This window comes from Chrysemys picta, unplaced genomic scaffold (genome assembly GCF_011386835.1).
Source record: "Chrysemys picta bellii isolate R12L10 unplaced genomic scaffold, ASM1138683v2 scaf139, whole genome shotgun sequence".
Taxonomy (NCBI): domain Eukaryota; kingdom Metazoa; phylum Chordata; order Testudines; family Emydidae; genus Chrysemys; species Chrysemys picta.
In genome coordinates, this window is record NW_027052846.1 from 71,523 (window position 1) to 94,892 (window position 23,370).

General features: G+C 51.0%; 1 long non-coding RNA gene across 1 annotated transcript; it reads left to right on the plus strand.

The window, feature by feature from the left end:
- Window positions 1-16,344: 16,344 nt before the first annotated feature.
- LOC135978139 (uncharacterized) lies at window positions 16,345-19,911 on the plus strand. Its single transcript, XR_010595571.1, has 2 exons — window positions 16,345-16,825; window positions 17,846-19,911. It is a non-coding gene; the product is annotated as an uncharacterized LOC135978139 (long non-coding RNA).
- Window positions 19,912-23,370: the final 3,459 nt, after the last annotated feature.

Consider the following 23,370-nt stretch of genomic DNA (forward strand, 5'->3'; position numbering starts at 1 on the left):
ACACATGAAAATTCTATCAGTGTAGCTACATTGGTCAGGGGTATGAAAGTCTTCCAGGCCAGTGGAAGAGTGCTTCCATCACCTTAGCTAACATCATTCCCCCTTGTGCTCCGGGGGGAAAGGGGGCTGCACACTCCGGCAGATCAAAGCAAGTTCGATATAACGCGGTTTCACCTATAACGCGGTAAGATTTTTTTCGCTCCCGAGGACAGCATTATATCGAGGTAGAGGTGTATCTGACTGATTTGCAGAATATTGGCTAAATCAGCTAGGGAGAGAAACCTTTCTCTAGACATTGCCCTTCCAGAGATCTGCTTTGTTGGTGGAAGAAACTGTTGTTCTGAGATTATTTATTATTATACCCAGGGATTTCAAAGGAGTTTGAATCCTCCTTTTATCTCTGGCACTAAGTTCACTTTGAAGCTCAGAAGCAAACTCTGAGTGCACCTCAGACTGCTGTAGGAAACAAACAGGATGGTGGGAAAAAGGTCTGGGATAAGTTTAAAGAATTATCATTAGTGCAGCCCTGTGGGTTTGGGTGAAATATAACACACCCAGAGCCTTCTGCACTCAGGCCCAGATCCACAAAGGAACTTGGGCACTATGCCTAACTTTCAGCTAGCCCCTCCCCTCCCCCCCCGTGGCATCTACAAAGCCTCAGTCAGGCACCTAGGCCCCTGATACCATGTGTGGGGAGACGTGAGGCCTATGAATGTGATTCACACAAACTAGGCAATGAGAGATGCTCAGAAGTGGAGTGTGACCCTTGCTGGAGAAACACAGCCCAGCCCTGGACAGTGCTGCAGCGGCGTGGCTCCAGCAGGGCCTGAGCTCCCGCCGCTCGGCCGCAACTCGCAATCCCGCCCCTTACCTAGGGTTACCATTCGTCCGGATTTACCCGGACATGTCCTCCTTTTGTGTGCTAAAAATAGCGTCCGGGGGGAATTTGTGAAGCACTCACAATGTCCGGGATTTCCCCCCGGCAGAGCAGAGCGAGCGGCTGGGAGGGCTGCAGGGAAGTCCCGGGCTGGACTCAGGAGCAGCTGTAGAGGAGCCGGATCCGCCCTGCATTCTGAGCCGGCAGCTCCCTTGCAGCCCAGTCCGGCAGCACTGTGCAGGGCCAGGGACCGGGTTTTGTTGTGCTGGGGAGCTCAGCCACGTGTCCGGCTCGGCTGCACAGAGCCCAACACTCTGTTCTGAGCAGCAGGGTAAGGAGGTCAGGGGGCAGGAAGGTTCTGGAGGGGGCAGTCAAGAAACGGGGGGGGCTTTTTGGGGGGAGTGGAGAAAGTTTTGGGCAGTCAGGGTACAGGTAGGGGGTAGGGTCCTGGGGGGCAGTTGGGGGGGGGTCTTAGGAGGGGGCAGTTAGGGGACAAGGAACAGGGAGTCTTAGGTAGGGGGTGGGGTTCTGGAGGGCAGTTAGGAGCAGGGGTCCCAGGAGGGGGCAGTCAGGGGACAAGGAGCGGGAGGGGTGGGGGTTTGGGAGTTCTGGGGGGGGCTGTCAGGTGGCAGGGGTGGGGAGATGGATCGGAGCAGTCAGGGGACAGGGAGCAGAGGGGTTTAGATGGGTTGGGAGTTCTGGGGGGGGCTGTCAGGGGGTGGGGAGTGGTTGGATGGGGCGTGGGAGTCCCAGGGGTCTGTCTGGGGGTGGGGGTGTGGATAAGGGTTGGGGCAGTCAGGGGACAAGAGGCAGGGAGGCTTAGATAGGGGGTGGAGTCCTGGGGGGCAGTTAGGGGCAGGGGTCCCAGGAGGGGGCAGTCAGGGGACAAGGAACGGGGGGAGGGTTGGGGGTTCTGGGGGGGTGGGAAGTGGGAGGGGCAGGGGCGGGGCTAGGGCGGGGCTCCTCCCGTCCTCTTTTTTTCTTGCTGAAATATGGTAACCCTACCTTACCTCGCGGCTCTGAGCGGGAGGAGCTCAGGCCCCGCCCGAGCCATGCCGCTGCAGCGCTGTCCAGGGCTGCTCCTGGATGCGGCGCGCCGTGGCGCTGGGGGATGGGGGAAGGCAGAGGCGGGGGGGAGCCTATGACGTTCTCGTGGGGGCCCCTGCGGGGCCTGGGGCAAATTGCCCCACTTGCCCCCCCAGGCAGCCCTGGCTATAGGAAAGAGAAGACGTGAGGGAGGAAGAGGACACAGGAAGTGAGGGGCAAAGTCTCACATCCCAGGTGGTGGTGGGTTTTAGCCAGACCCAATGGAGGTAGTGATGTCATCTGGGTCCCACATTCTGGCCTGGTCTGGTCAGGTGCCTTTCAGGCTCAGGATGACAAAGATCCAACGGTGTCATGGGGGATCCCGGGGTTCCAGGGGACAGTGGGGGTGGCAGCCATGATGATGCAGCTCACTCCATTCAGTCACCCCTCCCCCCATCAGCAGTGAGTCTCAGACTCTCCTGCCACAGGCTTTTCTTTCAAGAACCCCAAAGGGAAGGGAGAGGTGGAATAGCTCTGTTCACTCATTATATTGTCCACCAATTACACCCAGTTTCTGACACACCAATTTTGGTCTCCTTAGTACCAGTCCCACACGTCGCTTGTTCACCAGGCATGAGCTTAACTCAATCCTTGAGTTATAGCAGGAGGTCTCTGTCTGAGCTATTTCAGTCTGTTTCACTCCCCTTTCAACCCCTTTCCTCTCAACTAGGGTGACCAGATGTCCCGATTTTATAGGGACAGTCCTGATTTTTGGGACATTTTCTTATATAGGCTCCTATTACCCCCCACCCCTGGTCCCGTTTTTCACATTTGCTCTCTGGTCACCCTACTTTCAACATTTATTACCATGGGTTACTGTGACTTTTGATGAGCTCTCACTCACGTCTGCCAGCGGCGCTCACAGACAGGGTCAGCCTGTAGGGACAGTTATCACAACGGGGGTTGAAGGGAGGGGGGGTTTCTGCCTTCACCCCTTGGTGAGAAGACGAATATGGGGAATGAAGGGACGGCAAGGGGGACCCACCTGTCACTGAAAGGGGGGTTCATGACAAGTACAGTTATAATAGTTTTCAGTCTTATAACACATTTACGATCTTTTCAACTTAAAATTACCTATCCCCTCCCCATTCTCTGCCCCCTATTTCAGCTCCTACTGTCCTCTACTGCAGTCCTTCCCCTTCCCCCCACTCCCTACCCCCCCCTTCAGCTGCTGTCCCCCTTCCTGTCCCGAGGTTTTTTAACCCATTCCCTTGAATTCCCCACAGTGCATGTGACTCTGGATCCAGACACAGCTCATCCTGAACTCATCCTGTCTGAGGATCGGCGGGGTGGGAGATGGGGAGACACACGGCAGGACCTGCCCAACAATCCTGAGCGATTTGATCGTTGGCACTGTGTGCTGGGCTCTCCAGGGTTCACCACGGGGAGTTGGTACTGGGAGGTGGAGGTGGGGGATGAGGAATTCTGGGCCATCGGGGTGGCCAGGTTGTCTGTGTGGAGGAAAGGCTGGATCGGCATTTCCCCTGAGGAGGGGATCTGAGCCATGAATTGGTGGGGATGGGTGTCTAAGGTTCAACCTGCCCCTCAGAGCACCCTGCCCCAGAGCAGCTGGCACCGGCAGGTTCGGGTCTGTCTGGACTATGAACAGGGGCAGGTGGCATTTTTCAGTGCTGATAATGAGGCCCCGATCTTCACTTTCACTGAGGCCTCCTTCGCTGGGGAGAGAATCCGTCCTTTCTTTCAGATGAACTCCCAGCTCAGACTGGGTCCCTGAGATGGAGGGACGGGGGTGACATTCACCCAGGGCCGTCCTTAGGCATACTCAGCATACACAGCTGTGTAGGGCACCGGAAAATTCGGGGCACCTCCTGGGTCTTAGTGTCCACCCCCCCACCTTCCTATCCCTGTTCTGACCCTTCCTGCAGGCTCCCACAGCTGGCTGCTGCAGCCTGGTGTCTCTTACTCCGGAAGGGAGCTAGTAACTTAAAAGTGAAAAAGCCTCCAGCCTGCCAATCCTATTAGCACAACATTGAAACTGTTAAAGAGCCATTCGAGTGGTAATGAAGCCATTTAACAGGCATTTGCCAACCCCTAGGTATATGCTGTCAGGGTACGTCTATACTTACTTCCTGGTCCGGATGTAAGCGATCGATCTTCTGGGATCGATCCCGGAAGTGCTTGCCGTCGACGCCGGTACTCCAGCTCGGCGAGAGGAGTACGTGGCATCGACAGGGGAGCCTGCCTGCCGCGTCTGGACCCGCGGTAAGTTCGGACTAAGGTACTTCGAATTCAGCTACGTTATTAGCGTACCTTAGTCCGAAGTGGGGGGGTTAGTGTGGACCAGGTCTCAGTTTCTGAATTTACTGACAAAAACAGTTGTGCATTACTGTAATATTTACTCAGAATATGTTAGTCTACGGGACCTTATTTTTAAAGCAAATTTTAAACTATTTCATTAGAAGATTGCTGAAGATTATGAAATCACATCTCTAAAAAATCCTTGCATAGAGTTTTAGATCCACGATCTGAGTATTCACCTTTAGCCTCACATGCTTGGCTCTTCAGACATATAGTTTTTAAAATAAATCCTTCAAAAGACCACTCTTATCTAAAATACATATTTTAATTTTAGTTACTATAGTACAAAAAACTTGCTTCCAAAGTCTCCCTGTCCTTTCTGTCCATCCCTTTCTCCCTTCACCCCCCTGTTGAAGAGAGGCTAGCCCTTAAAGGGACAACGCTTTCCTTCCAGATAGCTGGACAAACAAGTTTCCCTTTCTTTACCTCTGAACTATTTGATGAACTAGTTTTAAGAGAACCCTCCAGCACAATCAGTACCTTAGTAAGATTTAAAATCCTTTGTTATGCCTAAAATCTTTGGAAACATAAAGTTGGTGAAATTTCATAAACATGTCTGGTTATGGAGATAACACAAAATAAATTAGTGTTCCCTTTTTCTAAAAGCAATGAACATTGTTATGAACATACTAAACCTCTGTGACTGATTAATTTAAAATAATGTCTTTGTTTCAGTCAATTAAAAATGTAGTAATCTAGAACGATTACTTTATGATCTGTTGAACCGTAATATCCTGTTGGATTGTCTCTGCTATCATTGTGTGTGAAGTTATGAGGTATTGCCTTTTGTGTTACTGAAATATGTCATGGGGTTGGGAGATGCCCAAAGCCAGCCTTTCAGTAGGGACAAAGGAGCAGCCATCAGTGGCCAGACAGGAGTTAAGGGCTCATCAACACTCAATCCACTATCCCAGAGACTTTTTGGAGAAGGCACGTATGCCATGGGGATACGCTAACCCACGTCACAGCAAGAATCTTTCGAGCAGCCGGAAAAAAGTATAAGAGAGGAAGAGTGACATCATTACTTGGCCTCTCTCCCCGCTCAGCTCAACACCTGGAAGATTGTCTGAAAGACAAAGGCTTTGTCAACACCACTTCTGTTGGTAAAATTTCTGTCGGTCAGGGGTGCGAAAAAAGAAAGCCCTGACAGACAACTGTCACAGACAGAAGTGCTGATATGGACAGCGCTATGTTGGCAGTAGAGGCTCTCCTGCAGAAATAGCTAACGCCGCTCATTGGGGGTGGTTTAATCATGCCAGCAGGAGAACTCTCTCCTATCGGCAAAGCGTGGCTACATGGGAGACCTTACAGCGGCACATCTGTAGCGGTACAGCTGTGCCGCTGTAAGGTCCGTAGTGTAGCCGAAGACTTTGAAGGAGGGAGTTTGGTCCCAAGCTGGAAAGGGGTTCAGTCTGTGTATTGGAGAACTGGAAGCTGCTTGTACCAGCTCTTAGGGTGAGACACTGCTTGATTCAAATCTTGCTTAGCCTCTTTAAGTTAGAATTAAGACCTCTGCATCTGCTACTTATAATCACTTAAATCAACTGTTCTGTAGTTAATAAACCTGTTTGATATGTTACCTCAAACAGTGTGTTTTGTTTGAAGTGCTTGGGGAATTGCAGCTCAGACTACAAAGGCTGATGTGTGTCCATTCCACACTGAGGGTGTGGTGAACTAGGTAATGAGCTTACACTGGCTAGGCTACTGACAAGTGCACAATGGTACAATCCTGGGGTGCAAGGCTGGGGAGCTGGGGGGAATTGACTGGAGCCTCCCTACTATGGCTCATGAGTGGCTGGGAGAGTATTCATGTAATGCAGTTGGGTGTTGTTGTAGGAGCAGCAGTGATCTGTATGCTATGTATAACCTGTATGCTCAAAAGGTCTGTTACACTTTCCCCCACCCCTCCCTCCTGGAATGCTTGTGGGATGAATGGATTGGTTGAACAGCTGGAAGATCAGGAGAGCTCCCAGGTAGACTCATAGACTTTAAGGTCAGAAGGGACCAGTATGATCATCTAGTCTGACCTCCCGCATGATGCAGGCCACAAAAGCTGACCCACCCCCTTTCCCTTGACTCAGCTGTTGAAGTCCCCGAATCCTGTGATTTAAGGACTTCAAGTCGCAGAGAATCCTCCAGCTAGCGACCCCCGCCCCATGCTGCGGAGGAAGGCGAAAAACCTCCAGGGCCTCTGCCAATCTACCCTGGAGGAAAATTCCTTCCCGACCCCAAATATGGCAATCAGTAGAACCCCAAGCATGCAGGCAAGATTCTCTAGCCAGACCCTCATTGACCATTGATACTATTTACCAGTGATGGCACGCTGTTGATTAATTGACTAAAATCATGTTATCCCATCAAACCATCCCCTCCATAAACTTATCAAGCTTAATCTTAAAGCCAAAGAGGTCTTTCTCCCCCACTGTTTCCCTCGGAAGGCTGTTCCAAAATTTCACCCCTCTGATGGTTAGAAACCTTTGTCTAATTTCAAGCCTAAACTTCCCCACCACCAGTTTATATCCATTCCTTCTCGTGTCCACATTAGTACTGAGCTGAAATAATTCCTCTCCCTCCCTGGAATTTATCCCTCTGATATATTTAAAGAGAGCAATCATATCCCCCCTCAGCCTTCTTTTGGTTAGGGTAAACAAACCGAGCTCCTCGAGTCTCCTTTCATACGACAGGTTTCCATTCCTCTGATCATCCTAGTGGCCCTTCTCTGTACCCATTCCAGTTTGAGTTCCCTTTTAAACATGGGAGACAAGAACTTGCACACAGTACTCCAAATGAGGTCTCACCAGTGCCTTGTATAACGGAAGCAGCACCTCCTTATCCCTACCAGATATACCTCGCCTAATGCATCTCAAGACTGCATTAGCTTTTTTCACGGCCACGTCACATTGCCGACTCATAGTCATCCTGCGGTCAACCAGGACTCCGAGGTCTTTCTCCTCCTCCGTTACTTCCAACCGATGCGTCCCCAGCTTATAACTAAAATTCTTGTTAGTCATCCCTAAATGCATCACCTTACACTTTTCACTATTAAATTTCATCCTATTTCTATTACTCCAATTTACAAGGTCATCCAAGTCTCCCTGCAGAATATCCCAATCCTTCTCCGAATTGGCAATACCTCCCAACTTTGTGTCATCCGCAAACTTTATCAGCCCACTCCTACATTTGGTTCCGAGGTCAGTAATAAATAGATTAAATAAAATGGGACCCAAAACCGAACCTTGAGGAACTCCACTGGTGACCTCCCTCCAACCTGACAGTTCACCTTTCAGTATGACCCACTGCAGTCTCCCCTTTAACCAGTTCCTTATCCACCTCTGGATTTTCATATTGATCTCCATCTTTTCCAATTTAACCAATAATTCCTCGTGCGGTACCGTATCAAACGCTTTACTGAAATCGAGGTATATTAGGTCCACTGCATTTTCCTTATCTAAAAAGTCTGTTACTTTCTCAAAGAAGGAGATCAGGCTGGTTTGGCACGATCTGCCTTTCGTAAAACCATGTTGTAATTTGTCGCAATTGCCATTGACCTCAAGGTCCTTAACTACTTTCTCCTTCAAAATTTTTTCCAGGACCTTACATACTACAGATGTTAAACTAACAGGCCTGTAGTTACCCAGGTCACTTTTTTTCCCTTTCTTGAAAATAGGAACCACATTAGCTATTCTCCAGTCCAACGGTACCACCCCCGAGTTTGGTCTAAATCTCTTTCCTACTAACCGTTTTCCCTTTCTCGGGATACAGGCCTCCGACAGCTCCTGCAACTTCAACTTAAAATAATCCCAGGCGCCATCCGCCTTTAGATCCATAAATATGTTAGCCCAATCCACTTCCCTTACCAGTCCCCTTAATTTATTAAAATTAGCCTTTTTGAAATTGTAAACCCTAGTCTCTGATATAATTCTGTTAATCTTTCCATTTAGTTTAAATCGAATTAGCTCATGATCACTCAAGCCAAGGTTGTCCCCTACAACCATTTCCTCAACGAGGTCCTCACTACTCACCAAAACCAAATCTAAAATGGCCTCCCCCCTCGTCGGTTCAGCTACTACTTGATGAAGGAATTCATCAGCTAGCACGTCTAGCAACATCTGAGCCCTATTATTGTTGCTAGCATTTGTCCCCCAATCTATATCCGGGAAGTTAAAGTCTCCCATGATTACACAGTTCCTATTAGTATTTACTTCCCTAAAAACATTAAATAGTTCTCTGTCCATATCCAGGGTAGTCCCGGCGGTCTATAGCACACCCCAAGCACTATCCCGGGGAGGCTCTAGTAGTTCTTTTACCCAGTGTGAGTATTGCCCAGACAGACTCCGTCTTATCCATTCCATCAGTTATTATTTCTTTACAGTTTACCTCATACAATGCTACCCCCCCACACCTTTACCTTTGTTCCTATCGTTCCTAAACAGCACATACCCTTCCATATCTGTACTCCAGTCATGACTACTGTTCCACCAGGTTTCGGTTATTCCTACGATATCCGGTTTCATTTCTCGGACCAGGAGCTCCAATTCCTCCATTTTGTTACCTAGGCTTCTCACATTGGTGTATAAACATCTTAATGTATGCCGTTTAGCCTGTCTCCCATCAGTTATGCAATTTGGTACGGACCCCTTGCTGTTCATCCCCCCTCTCCTTCTTATAGCCGGGGGGAAGGGTTTGGACATATCTGTTCTTATCTCATCACCCTCCTTTTCAATGTTGGAATCTGGCGTGGAGATTAACTGGACATCTCCCAACCGTCTCCCCCAGATTCCTAGTTTAAAGCTCTTTTGATGAGATGAGCCAGCGTCCCTCCCAGAAGTCTATTTCCTTCCCTACTCAGGTGAAGTCCATCCCGTGAGAACAGTTGTCTGTCCCCGAAAGCCTCCCAGTGACCATACATCCCAAAGCCCTCCTTATAGCACTACTCCCTTAGCCAGCTATTTATCCTCACAATCCTGTCAGCCCTTTGCTGCCCTTCTCTAGGAACAGGCAGAATCCCACTGAAGATGATCTGAGCCTCGATTTCCTTGAGCGTCTTCCCCAGTCTGGCATAATCTCCCTTGATTCTCTCTAACGAGAACCTAGCTGTGTCATTTGTTCCTACGTGAAGGATTATCAAGGGGTTCTTACCTGCTCCTTTTAGGATCCTTTTCAACCGCAGGTCCACATCCCGTATCTTAGCACCCGGTAGACAGCACACCCTTCTGTTCTCTGGGTCCGCCCTGGTCACAGGCCTGTCTAACCTCCTCAGTAAGGAGTCCCCAATCACGTAAACCTGCCTTTGCCTGGCGACAGTGCGATCTACTAATCTATCCTCTGTTCCCTCTAGTCGTAACCCGTGTCCGTTCCTATTTTCCTTTATACTCCCCCTTGTGCCATCCTGTATCCTCCCGGGGCCCAGATTTGGTGCTGTCTCCATCAACTCCTCCCCTCTCTCTATTGGGCTAGCTGCTCTTCTCTTCTTCCTCACCCTCCCACCTTCAGTTACCACCTGCTGCCCCCCCTCCTCGCTATCCAAACACCCAAACCTGTTCCTGAGTTCTATTTCCCCTTCACTAGCCCTCCTTTTCCTTGGCCTGCTTCTCATGGTCACATGCTTCCACTGCCCTTGTTCTCCCTCAGATATTCCCCCCTCACAGACCTTAGCCCCTGCTTCCACCTGAACCCCTGAGCATTCCCCTTCAGCCCCTCCTTGCCTTTCCTCCATCAGCTGCTCGAACCCCCTTCTAAACTCTACCCGGGTATCTACCTGCATCTCCAACCCTCGGATCTTTTCTTCCAGCAGCTCTATTAGACGGCACTTCATACAGACATACCTCTGTTTAGGCTTCCCCCTTCTAGTACCATGTACATACCGCAGCTTCCACATGCAATCATCTGCATTGTGTCCCCTGCTGCTTGGCTCATGGCCGCTGTAGTCTCTGCCCAGTGCACCTGGGGAAACAGAGCACACGGGACACCGCGCCCTCCTGCCTCCCCTTCCACCTCCCCCTGCAAACTCCCACTCAAACTCCCCAGTTAGCAGCCCTGTTCACTGCCTCCTGTGCCACTGCCTGGCTGGGCGGCCGCTTTTATAGGCCCCCTAATCAGCCAAGCTCCGCCCCCTACTCAGGGCTCGGCTGCCCTCCCAGCACAGTGCCCCTACAGGCCTCTACATACACAAGCACTACAAAGACAGACACAAGTACAGATACCTTCTCCTCCAATGAGACTCCCACTCAAACTCCCCTGTTAGCAGCCTCCTGTGCCGCTGCTCACAGCTGTGCCGCTGCCTGGCTGGGCGGCCGCTTTTATAGGCCCCCTAATCAGTCGAGCCTCCGCCCCCAAGCTCCACAAGGTGTCTGGGACTCTAATTAGGCAGCGTTCACACACCCAATGCATGGACACTGCATGGACACTGGCTGAGGTGGAGTGTGACCAACCAGATGCAGCCAAGTCATCTCTAGTCACAGGCCATGAGGAGCAGGTCCTTAAAAGGGGAAGGGGCCATGTGCTCAGCAGTGCACTCACAAGCTTGTACCCCCCGTGAAGGCCCTTCGCCCGGACCGCCTGGCCAGTGGTTCACCGCATTGCATTCCATCATGCCTCGGGAAGACTTACCTTCATCGCACAATCCATCGCTATGCTGTGGGACACTTACGTTGAAGGATCCTGACATCTCCAGTGCCATGCCTGTCCTGGGAGCATGAGTATGCAAGTGTGAATGTGACACCACCCTCTATTTTGAGCTTAGCTATCAATATAATAAACGTACTGCTTTCTGCCAAACTCTGGTGGGTCATTAGTCCTCCCTAAGCTCACTAGCTGACCCAATTTCGGGTAACAGGTGTGTCCCTGCCTGTGGATGGCTGTGTGAGTGCAGGGCCTGTCCGAGGCTTGTAGCTTGACATTAGCACCGCAGTGTGAGGGACGGCCCAGGCAGGTGGGGTTGGAGGGCTCAGCAGTCCCACAGTCCACGTTACACCTCAGGGACCCCGTTACAACCTCCCACCATGGGTGTGGGGGGAGGCATTGAGCAATGCTTCAGCTGCTGCCTCTGCAATTGGCTCACAGTTGCTAGCATTCACTCGCTGCTGTCACCCACCACTGCTGTTGTTCACTCTGCTGCTCCACCCATTTTTGTCATGGCCCGCTGCTGCCACCACTTTCTCCGCTGCCACATTCGGAGGTTCTGTCACTTACCCAGCTCTCAGGGATTTCAGCCAGTAGTGGGGAACCTCCCTGCTGGTGCAGGCTGGACAGTCCCTTTCACTGTAACATGGCCCCACACCAGGTCTAAGGCTCAGCACCTACAGCTGGTTAGCAGTGATTGCAGGGGTAGTGACCACGGAACAAAACAAGGGCTCACCACTGAGACTAACCAGCTCTGTCTTTAAACAAGGGAGAGACCACTCTTAGCCAGAGCCCACACCACCGGAAAAGAATTCCCGCCTCCACCCTTGTCTCTCTTTCACTGGGATTTGGCAACTCTACCCCCTGCTTAGCAAGTGAGAATCCCTGCGTGACCCACTCAGTCAGGGGCCTGCAAATCACAGTTCTGATGCCCTTTGCTCACACACTCAGGATAACAACATTTCATTGCCCTTCCACTCAAATACTAGAGTGATTTGTAACCCAAAACCAGCCAAAACTGATCATTTTGGCAGAGCAGCTCCCTCTGCTGCATGCCTAGGCAGTGTAGGTGTGTCTGTGCAAATACAATCTGCTCCTGAAGTCTTTTCCCCCCAGGAGCAGTCAATGGGCAGATGATGGCGGGCCAAATCCGGACCACCAGATGTTTTTGAACAGACCCAAAATCTTATAATTATCATTGTTGTTATAATGTCTTTATTATTTTCTCCGGAGTCTGGACCTTGACTATACCTTGACCAAGAAATTTGGCCCTTGACAAAAAATAATTGACTACTCCTGTTCCAGCTCATCACTAGAAATCAGAGAAGAGCTCATTCATTCAGACTCTGCTTACATCACCATTCTCACTTTTGCTATCACACTTGCTGGTGTGCAGTCTGGGTCTAACTGAAGCTGTGTTGATCAGTCAGTGTCTCTTATAACTAGCTAGGGTGACCAGATCACCAAAGACAAATATCGGGCCGCGGGGAGGGGGTGACGTGGGGGGGGGCGTGGCGGGGGGCGGGGCCAAAAAAAAACAAAAAACCCTTCCTCCGCAAGCGCTGGAGGGAGGCCCGGGAGACTCAGGGGAAGCGCGGGGCCGGGGTAGTGAGAGTCCGGCCTGGCCCCGAGCAGGCAGGACTCAGTCGGGTGGTAGGGAGAGGAGGGGGGCGGCCCGCGGGGCCAGGCGGCGGCTGTTGTTCTCCCCCCCCGGGCAGCGGGACTCGGGAGCAGCCGCTGCTGCAGCTCCCACTGCCGCGGGGGGAGGAAGCGGCCATGGCGCTTGGTGGCTGCGGCTCTGGCGCCCCCGAAGCCCCCGAGCCCGGGCCTGCTGCGGGGACCCAGCAGCGCGCACGCTGCGCCCAGCCCCTGGCCAGTCGCGTCTGGGCTGCTGCCCAGCTGGTGCTATCCCGCGGCGGCCCCGGAGCGGGGGCAGCAGGCCCCAGCCCCCCCGTCCCGCTCGGGTCCCGCAGGGGAACGAACGGGGCTGGGCTGCCGATGCCTCCGCCCCGGGGCCGCCGCGGGATAGCACCAGCTGGGCAGCAGCCCAGACGCGACTGGCCAGGGGCTGGGCGCAGCGTGCGCGCTGCTGGGTCCCCTCAGCAGACCCCGGCTCGGGGGGTTCGGGGGCGCCAGAGCCGCAGCCGCCGAGCGCCATGGCCGCTTCCTCCCCCCCGCGGCAGTGGGAGCTGCAGCAGCGGCTGCTCCCGAGTCCCGCTGCCCGGGGGGGGGAGAACAACAGCCGCCGCCTGGCCCCGCGGGCCGCCCCCCTCCTCTCCCTACCACCCGACTGAGTCCTGCCTGCTCGGGGCCAGGCCGGACTCTTACTCACCCTGGTCCCGCGCTTCCCCTGCGTCTCCCGGGCCTCCCTCCAGCGCTTGCGTAGGGGGGAGGAATGGTGAGCCTGGGGAAGAGGCGGGGATTCGGGGAGGGAGCCAATCGGGGGAGGAGGGGGCGGAGTCGGGGCGGGGGGGGCGCGAGCACTTCCGGGCTCCAGGCTCCGGCGCATTTCCTTGTTTGTCCGGTTGTCCCGACCGCATGTCGGTCGGGACGCGGGACAAACAAGGAAATATCGGGACGGTCCCGATAAAATCGGGATGTCTGGTCACCCTATAACTAGCCCATCTCCTATTAGTTCATCTTTAAATGTTCCATATTTCCAACGTTCAGCCAGACTATGAACTGCAGTAATGAAAATCTCAGCTGTTTCCTCTGGTTCCTGGCACCTGCTATTCAAACTGGCCTTTTCCTAGATAACATTCTATGTGCCCAGGAAATGGGCCTTAAACACCTCTTTCCCTTTGGCGTAGTCTTTCCTCTCCTCAGAGTGAGGAGTCTGGCACACAGGATGTCATCAGCAGCATCACCCATGGCAAATGGCCAGGCATTTACCTGGTATTCTTGGGCTTCCTCTATTAAACCAGCAGTCGTCTGGAATTGCTCAAATCTCTGCTTCCAGCAAGACCAGCTGCCTGATTTGCCACAATCACATTTCTGTCGCAGAGCCGTTTGCACTAGGGACTGCAGTGCTGTGCTGAGACACGACTCTGCCTCCTCCTGCTGCAGCTCCCACAGCTCTCCACCCTGAGTCGCCACTGTCCCCACTCACTCACCACTCTGGCCATTTTCTTCCTTTACTCCTGCTTTGGAGAGCAGATTTCACTCACTTCTGACACACTGGGGCAGGACTGTCAGCCTCAGAGATCAAAAATCATGAGTCAGATCCTAAAAAACCATCAGATTGGCCCCACAAACCATGAGAGTTAAAAAACATCAACAAACAATGTTTCCAATCTGTCTGTTGACTTTTTCACTCCCCTCTGCTCCTCTGGCGATGTGTGTGTGATAATCCAGGCTGAAAAGCCAACCTTTACTACACACATGCCTCTCCTTGGAGGCTCAAAAGGAGACTCGCTGGATGCTGGAAGGACACAAACATATGGAAGGAGAATCAGAATGGAGAAGCTTCCAAGTCTTTCTTTTATCTGACCAAGTCCTAAGTGGCAAGAGACTGCGCCAAGGACCCCAAAACTGGGGGTGTGATTGGACTCTGCTCATGCTCCATGAGCTTGAAACACCCCTGGGAATACAGAGCCAGGGCCGGCTCTAGGCACCAGCATTCCAAGCATGTGCTTGGGGCGGCACTTTTCAAGGGGCGGCATTCCGGGGGTTTTTGTGTAGATTTTTTTTTTTTTTTTTTTTTTGCTTCGGCGGTGGCTCTCCGGTTGTTTTGTTTTTTTTTTTTGCTTGGGGCAGCAAAAAACCTGGAGCCGGCCCTGACAGCAGCCTTAGCGGGTAGCCAGGAAGGAGCACTCACTAGGATCTGTGACACCAGTTCCAGTTATGATGGTAATATAGGTGAGTGATTTGTATCATGACACTATTCATAGTCTGCAAACAGCCGAGTGTAATCCCAGAAATCTCAGTGTGGAGCCTGGTCTGGTCACATGAAGACACTGCCCCTGGCACCAGTAAAATGACATTGACTAGAAAGGGGTGGAGGATGACTGGAAAAAATAGAAAAACAATCATAGAATCAGAGACGATTAGGGTTAGAAGAGACCTCAGGAGGTCATCTAGTCCAACCCCCTGCTCAAAGCAGGACCAACACCAACTAAATCGACTAAATAGTCCTTAACCTGTTCTTTCACCACTGAGGGCTGCTCACCTCCTCCTCATACTGTTTTGCCCAGGATAGCTGTCTGGGAGCTGACCTTGTCTGCTAAGACCAAGTCAAAAAAAACATTGAGTTCTTCAGCTTTTTCCACATCATCTGTCACTAGGTTGCCTCCACCATTCATTAAGGGTCCCACACTTTCCCTGACCTTTTTCATGTTGCTAATATACCTGTAGAAATCCTTCTTGTTACCCTTCACATCTCATGATAGCTGCAACTCCAGTTGTGTTTTGGCCTTTCTGATTACATCCCTGCATGCTCGAGCAATATTTTTTATACTCCTGCCTGTCTAGGTTGGATATTAGGAAACACTATTTCACTAGGAAGTTGGTGAAGCACTGGAATGGGTTACCTAGGGACGTGGTGGAATCTCCATCCTTAGAAGTTTTTAAGGCCCGGCTTGACAAAGCCCTGGCTCCGATGATTTAGTTGGTGTTGGTCCTGCTTTGAGCAGGGGGTTGGACTAGATGACCTACTGAGGTCTCTTCCAACCCCAATCTTCTATGATTCTATGAACAGGAGACACAGTCTGTTTTTAATTGTGATGGGAATTCAGATGTCTAGATGACTAGACTGAGAAATGAGGAATTGTGTCCCACACAGAAAGATCCCAGGTCACAAAGCTGGGGTCAGCAGTCTGGATCTTTCTGGAAGGACCTGACACAACTCACATCCTTCTGATGAAAACACCCCCTGTTGTCCCAGGTTCACAGTCCCCACCCAACCTGCCTCCAGAAACCCTCTCTGGCTCCTCATCTCTCTCCCTTCCCTGCTACTGGAAACTGTACCAGGGCAATGTACACCACACACAGCTTCCCCTCTGCTGTCTGTCCAAGACCCCAGACACGGGCAACTCCAGACACCTGTTGTCCCTTCCAATCCCATCCTGAACACAGCCTACAATGACAGTTCTCTCTGTTCTCAGCTCCACACCCCAGTCTCTGCAATGTGGGCCTGTGCCATGCACTGAGCAGGCCTGTTCCCAGCGCCTGGCACACACTCAAGCCGTCATACCTAGTGCTGCCTGGCAGCAGCTTCATAGGTCCAGAGATTTGAAGGCCAGAGGGGAACATTAGAACATTGACTTTGACCCCCTGTATAGCACAGGTCAGAGAATTTCTCCCAGTTACCCCTATATTGACCCAATGACTTATGTTTGGCGAAAGGACCTTCCAGCAGGGCTTCCAGGTTGGATCTGGAAGAATCAGAATCTGGGTAATCAAATGCTTCCATTGGCCGGTTGTTCTAGTGGTTAATCACCCCCCACTGTCATAATGTTGGGCCTTATTTCCATAGGTGCCAACTGCATGGGTGCTCCAGAGCTGGAGAACTCAGTGAAAAAAATTAGCGGGTGCTTAACACCCACCAGCAATAGAGCTGCAGCCCCAGCCAGGGATAAGTAGCCCCACCCCCACCGATCAGCTGGTAGATGGCTGCATTAATCACCTATAAGCTGTTCAACTTTTGTAGCCCCCCTGGGCTTGCTGCAGCAAAGGCTGACCCAGGCCTGAGTCAGACTTCGGTGGAGGGTGGGGCTCCTCCTCCAGCAGCCTCAGGGAGCTGCTCCACTGCTCCAGCTAGGGTTAGAGGTGGGTAAGGGGGGAGCACCAGGCTCCCTCTGCTCTGCAAAAACCCAGTCTGATCAGCAGTGGTGAGACCCTGCTCCCCTGGGTCGCCCCGCCTGCTACCTAGATCTCCTGGGCAAGCTCCAGCTCCCAGCCAGTGCCAACTGCAGGCACCACTAGGTGAGTCCTGTTTCAGGCAGAGGGAGCCTGGCGGGGGTGGTGATGCTGCAGTGTTGGGGGGGATGGGGAGTTCCACCATGGGTGCAGTTTGGGGGTGGGGGGCATGCAGCCTCACTGCCACTGCCTTTCCCCAATTCTGTGCATGCCAAGCTGCTCTGCTCAGAGCTGGTAGCTCAAGTGGCAGATCATTCCCCTCCCACAGGTGCCCTCCAATCATGCCCCCTCACTAACACCACTTCCTCAGGAAACAAGGGAAATTAACTGCCTGAAAACGTGGTTAATGCAGGTCTTGTTTACACTATAGCGTCTTTGCCAGTATAGCTATGCCAGTCAGCCTTACCCCTGCTGAGTACCCTCTTCAACTCAAGAAGTGTGTTTCAGATTCCTGCTGGCACTGCCAGTCTGACGTGCCTTCTCTGGCTTGTCAGATTGGGTTTATATCTGTTATTGAGCCACAGCCACTCATTAGGCTCTTCCCAGGCTGGTGAACCTGGGGTTCATTAACTGATTTCCTTAGGGTTGCTCCTGATTTACACGGCTACAAGTGAGAAGAGAATCAGGCATAGGCACTGACTCCATTGGTGCTCCAGGGCTCAAGCACCCATGGAAAAAAATAGCAGGGGTGGTCAACACCCACCAGTCACAGCTGGGCTGCCATTCAGCTGTTTGGCAGCTGGCATGGGGCCTCGGAGGAGAGGGCAGAGCAGAGGCAGGAAGAGGCAGAGTGAGGGCGGGGCCTCGAGGGAGGAGGTGGAGTGGGGGGGCCTTGGGGTGCAGTGAGGATGGAGCACCCACCAGGAAAAATAAAAGTCAGCGTATATGCTTATTTCTCATTTGAATTAGTCTGGCTCTGACTTCCAGCCATTGGTTTTTGTTCTGGTGGTCTCTGCTGGGCTAAAGAGCCTTTTAGTACCCGGGAGTCTCTCCCTGGGATGGTATTTATGCTCTGTAATCAAGTCACTTCTGATCTTCTTTTTGTGATATTCAATAGATTCAGCTCTGTAAATCTCTCCCCATCAGACATTTTCTCCAGCCCCTTGGATCGTATTTGTGGCTCTTTCCTGCACCTTTCCAATTTCCAATGGCCTGTGTCAAACACCGACGCTGCAGCAGTCCCGGGAGGAGGAGCCATGGGCCGATCACCTGTGCCCCCTGCCGCAGCATCCGGGCTCCTGGCCCATCTCAGGCCCCGGGCAGCGCACCAGGAAGGAGGAGGAAGCCCCGCCTGCTAATGCAGCAGCCCCAGGCCCAGCCCCAGCCCCAGCCCGGCAGGTTCCAGTCCTGCGGGGACTGAACACCATGGCCAGGAAGGTGACCGGCATCATGGGCATCCTGCTGCTGTGCCTGCCGGTGGGGCCTGCGGGAGCCGCCAGGCTTCAAGGTGAGCGGGGGCCACCCAACGTGTGGAGAACACAGGGGCAGCCAGAGCCCCAGGGCCAGGCAGAGCCGGGAGCCAGGGGCAGCCAGAGCCCCAAGGCCACGCCAGGCGCCTGCAGCTCCAGAGATGCCCAGTGCAGAGGAGCTGTCCCGTCCCCCTGGCAGCAGCCAAGTGAACTCAAAGACTCAGTTCCCTGGCAGACAGCGAGCCCCCGCGTAACGCTGAGCTCAGGGCTCGTGGGGCGGTCCCTGCAAGCTCCCTTCCTTGCAAATTTTTTTTATTTTCTCATTAAAAAAATACATGGCTAGAAAACCGTAGCGGGTTTAGATACAGTTCCCCGCTCTAGGAGCAGCTCTAAGGGCTTGATTTTTCCAGAGTTGAGTGCCCACTGTCGTATTGAAGTCAGTGGGAACTGTGGACTTTGCCAGCACTTGGGCAGAGCCAGCCCTGTCTGAAAGAAAAATGGGCTGGTTTTCTTCTTGCAGAAAATTTTGATATTTTTTCCTGCAAAAATTCAAAACCTGATAATTTTCAGCTGAAACCCCTCCCAAAATTTGATCCACGCCCCAAATCATCTGTTTTTGGGCCAAAATCTTTTGAGTTTGCAGTATTTGAGTTTTTCCACAGAAAGCAGATCCTTTTTGTGAAAAATGTTTATTAGTTGAAAACCTGTTTCCATCAAAAAACAGTTTTTTTGGATAACTTTTGACCCTCCCCCCGACTGATTTCACTGATATGTTGCCTTTTTTTAAGATTTGTTAGTTCCATACAGCTGTTAAGAGAGGCAAGGGAGCACATTGCCAGCCATGTATTTTAGAACTAGTAATTTCCTAGTAATTATTACCCCCTTGACAACATTGTGCTTTTGTTTACCAATCCAACCTCCCATCAAACATGTGCAAACACATAATGGGCCAGATTCTCAGCGGGTGTAAATCATGCTAATGCCATGGAAATGAAGAGATGTTGATTTACGCCTGGATCATATTCACTGTACTTTATGTAGTTTTGAATGGCTTATGTCTCCTGCAGTTGATTCCTCACTGGGCCTTTGTTCTTTAACAAACTGCATTAATAATGATCAATATTTTATTTTGTAGCTAGGGCTTTGGGGAACTTTTCCCGAGGTTTCCCCACTGTTAGTGGCTTTCGAATTTCTGAGTACTGCTGTGGTTTTGGTGTTGCTGGGGGAATATGAATTTGCTTTTCAGACCTGCACCTACTTTCCTTGTGCACCTCCCAAAGCCAAAGGGAATTAGAGTGCCCAGGGAATGCAGGATCTGGTCTAGAGATAGCTCCAGCCCAGCCTCACAGGAACAATGGAAACTGGCTTAGGCAGGCAGCAACAAAATAATCTGTTATTAGACCCTCAAGGGAGTCACCCTGTTCCTTTAGGCAGGTTGGGACTGCGATGAGGTAATGCTCACCTGACTCTGAAGGGGACGGGGAGCAAAGTCAGAAGGAAAGAAAGGCCATGCTCTCTCTCTTCCACCTACATCTACAGACACCACTACCATCAAGCAACTGAAATGTTGATCAAAGGGGAGAGCCTGACTGAAAAGTAATCAGCCAGCCTGTGGTGAGAAGCATTTTTAAGGACATTGAAAGTGTTAAGATCAGCGTTTTGCTTTTATTTCATTTGACCAAATCTGACTTGTTATGCTTTGACTTATAATCACTTATAGTTAATAAATCTGTTTGTTTATTCTACGTGAAGCAGTGTGTTTGGTTTGAAGTGTGTCGGAGGCTCCCCTTGTGATAGCAAGCCTGGTGCATATCAATTTCTTTGTTAAATTGACGAACTTATATAACCTTGCAGCATCCAGTGGGCATAACTGGACACTGCAAGATGGAGGTTTCTAGGGTTGCGCCTGGGACCGGAGATATTGGCTGGTGTCATTCGCTTGCGAGTAGCTGGGAGCAGCTTACATGCGAGAGGCTGTGGGTGAAAAGCCCAGGAGTGGGGTTTTCACAGCAGAGCAGGGTAAGGCTGTGAAGGACATAAATCCACACCGTGTAGAGGTCAAAGCATAGGGGTTTATTACACACAGCGCTGGCGGAGTGTCACCTGGCTTATTAGGCTCAGAGACACTGTCAATTAATTGATTACAATGAAATATATAGATTTTCCATGGGCGGGGGAAAGTGACGGGGTAGGCAGTTCCACACCCCGGGATAGGTTTTGCAGCAAGACAAGATAGCACAATAGCCAATGGTTAAAAGGTTACACAATGTCTCCGCCCATGGTCTCAAGTTAGCAAATTAACATTTGATTAATACTTTGATAAAATGTTATTAGTATAAAATATATATGTTGAATTCTGATTTGGGGTCCATAGGAATGGAGTAACTCCTTTGATTGTCCGACAGGTACATGTCTAGGGGATAAAGCAAAGAAACAGTGAAAGCATATGAAAATAGAGATTGTCTCCTTTATGTCTTAAGGCAGGGCATTGGTCCCTTGGAAGGGAGGTGGAAGGGTGCCATATCATTATAGTGACATGTGCCAATATTTCATAAACTCAAGGTTGGATCTGTGGGAAGACTGTTTTCCCTTCAGGAGAAACACAATAGGAACAGGGATCCTTTGTTCAATTTGAAACATTGGATGAAACATAATTATTCAGTTATTGCTTCAACATCTGGCATTTCTACTGACCAAGCAGATCTTAGTAAAGGCAATGTTATTTTGTTTACCCCAGCTTTCTCTTAGCTGATCACTATTAGCTAGGCCTCTGGTCTCCAGACCAAACTCTGGACTTCGGGTCTGAAAAAGAGCTGGCACAATCCATATATACCAGGTTGTTATATAACATGCACATGGATTTTAACCCTTCAGTCCCTCCTCTTGACCCTAGGGTTCCCTAACCCGCCAGGTCAAATATACCAATTTTAATGTACTCAGCCTACTGCGGAGTCGCCGATAAAGCACCAGTACCATCAGGAATGTTAGGATAGACAATCCACACATAACTTGACAAAATAACACCCAGATCCATCCCCAGGGGACCTTGTCACCTGAGATGGCATCGCCCATAATCATTGCTTTAACCTCCACTGCCTGGTTCCTTGCCTTTGAGTACTTCACATCGGCCTGGTCCACGGTTTCTCCTATCTGAGTGTACCTCAGACGGCCTTCCCCAATATGCCTCTGGGCCTCGGCCACCAACTCCTCGATCTTCGCCTGCAGGGCCTGTAGACCCTCCTCTAGATACTTACTGCCGTAGTGCCATTCCGGATCCCATGTTAGGTTACCCATCATTGGCGGAGTACGGTGGAGCCGCGTCCCGTCAACAGTCAGGGTTGACCTTCGGGGGACCGTCATGCACACGGATGGATGTATCGAGGGGCAGGGCTTTCCATTTAGCTCGATGGAGTGGTTCTGGGCAGTCACACACCAGTAGGTACCGTTCATCTGGACCAGCTCCGTGTGCGCCAGTTTCTCAGTAATGGCCACTTCGAACCTAGACAGATTCGTTAGAACATTATATGGACATGTACACAGAATTTCCTTATCAGAATGGGTGCAACATTCACTAGGATACAATGCTCTTCCTGCGACCTCAGCGTATGCAACGCCTTCTATTTTAATAACATGACCCCTTCTCCATACTGGCAGGGAGGTCACCATCCTAGCTTGTTGCAAATGAGGGATGCCTAACGGTACCAGAAGGCTAAAGAGTATACTGTTACCTGTCCAAACTGGTCTTTGGACTCTCATTGATTCTCTGTTTCCCCATGCCCACGGAGGGGTACTGGGGAGATAGGGTCCCACCACTTCCATAAGGGCTGGATGGACCCGGCCATCAAGGAGATCGGTTACAATTCCTTGTGTGGTGATAGCCAAAGTTTGTCCTGCTCTCCAACAACTTTCCTCCAGTGCCTTTATTTTAGTCCCATTTATTAGCAGGCTGGTGACTTCTTGACCCAGGTATTTTGTTATATCTAATGAGGTGGATACAGAGTTTGACAGATCCTTTAAGCTATCTAGGATCAATCGACTGGCCTTAGTAGTATCCAGTCCTCCCCGGGCATTAGAAATTACAGCGTCAGCCAACCTTGATTCCAGCCGGTCCCTCCTCTCAGCTTGGCGTGCTATGGTATAGGAGTTGCCAACAGAATTACCTGCACCAAACCATCCTGCAAGGGTATCTAGTAATCCCCTCTTCTGTCTAGTTAAGCGCTCACCAATTTGGTTTGTTAGGCTAGTAATGTTTCTACTCATTCGAGGCCTGACCTTTGCACATTGTCTGTTCACTTCCTCTAAAGGAATACGCACCTCGACCCTGTAAGTGTGGAATACCACCGAGGTGAGGACCGGTAGAGCTGGTCCTATCATTATCAGTCCTGGTTTTGGAACAGGGATTTGTTCAGGGCATGACACACAATCGGGTGGTTCCACTCTGTCTCTGATAACCCGGTTAATTGTTACCAGTCGTGGACATTCTAATTTGGGCCATCGTTTAACAAATGTATGCCATGCCTTTGGGGTTACCTCCGTTCGGGCTTTAAGTGGTAAGCCCCATCCTGATTCAACAGGCCCAACCTCCACTGGTACCATGTCAGTATAATTGGCACATAATCGTTCATGAGTGTTTGGTTTCTTTCCCACAAAATCCCACACAAATTCCAGTATCGAGGTCTGTGTGTTTCCTCCCAAACCATCGTGGCAATATGCCATGTAATTGTGTTCAAATGAGGGATAGCCCAAGACTTTGTAGTCCCCTTCACTAGTAGTACGCAGCTGTCCCCCTTTAAAGGTAACTCGGACACTGGTTGCATTAAGTATAGACACTGTCCCTCTAAGAGGGCCACAACATCGTCTAAGAGCGTCACCCTGTTCAAAGGGGTAGCTCATACACTTCCATGATTCCTTCCAAATGCCTCCATGAAACTCCATAATCTCTGGTACTTGACACCAGCGGATAACAGGGCAGTCAGCTGTTATCAAAATTGTAATGTTACTAGCCTCCCTGTTGTTATGAGCATCAGTGTATGATTTTATTTGGACCTTCTTGCGTTCTACTGTGTGCTCATGTCCTAACCACAGTGCCACCTTTACTTCTGGCCAAACTTGTTTATTGGCCACTGCACGTGTCTTGCAAAAGCTAAGTGTTTCCTTAGTGCGGCAATTAAAGCGAAGCAAACCCGGAGGAGGGGGGTTAGT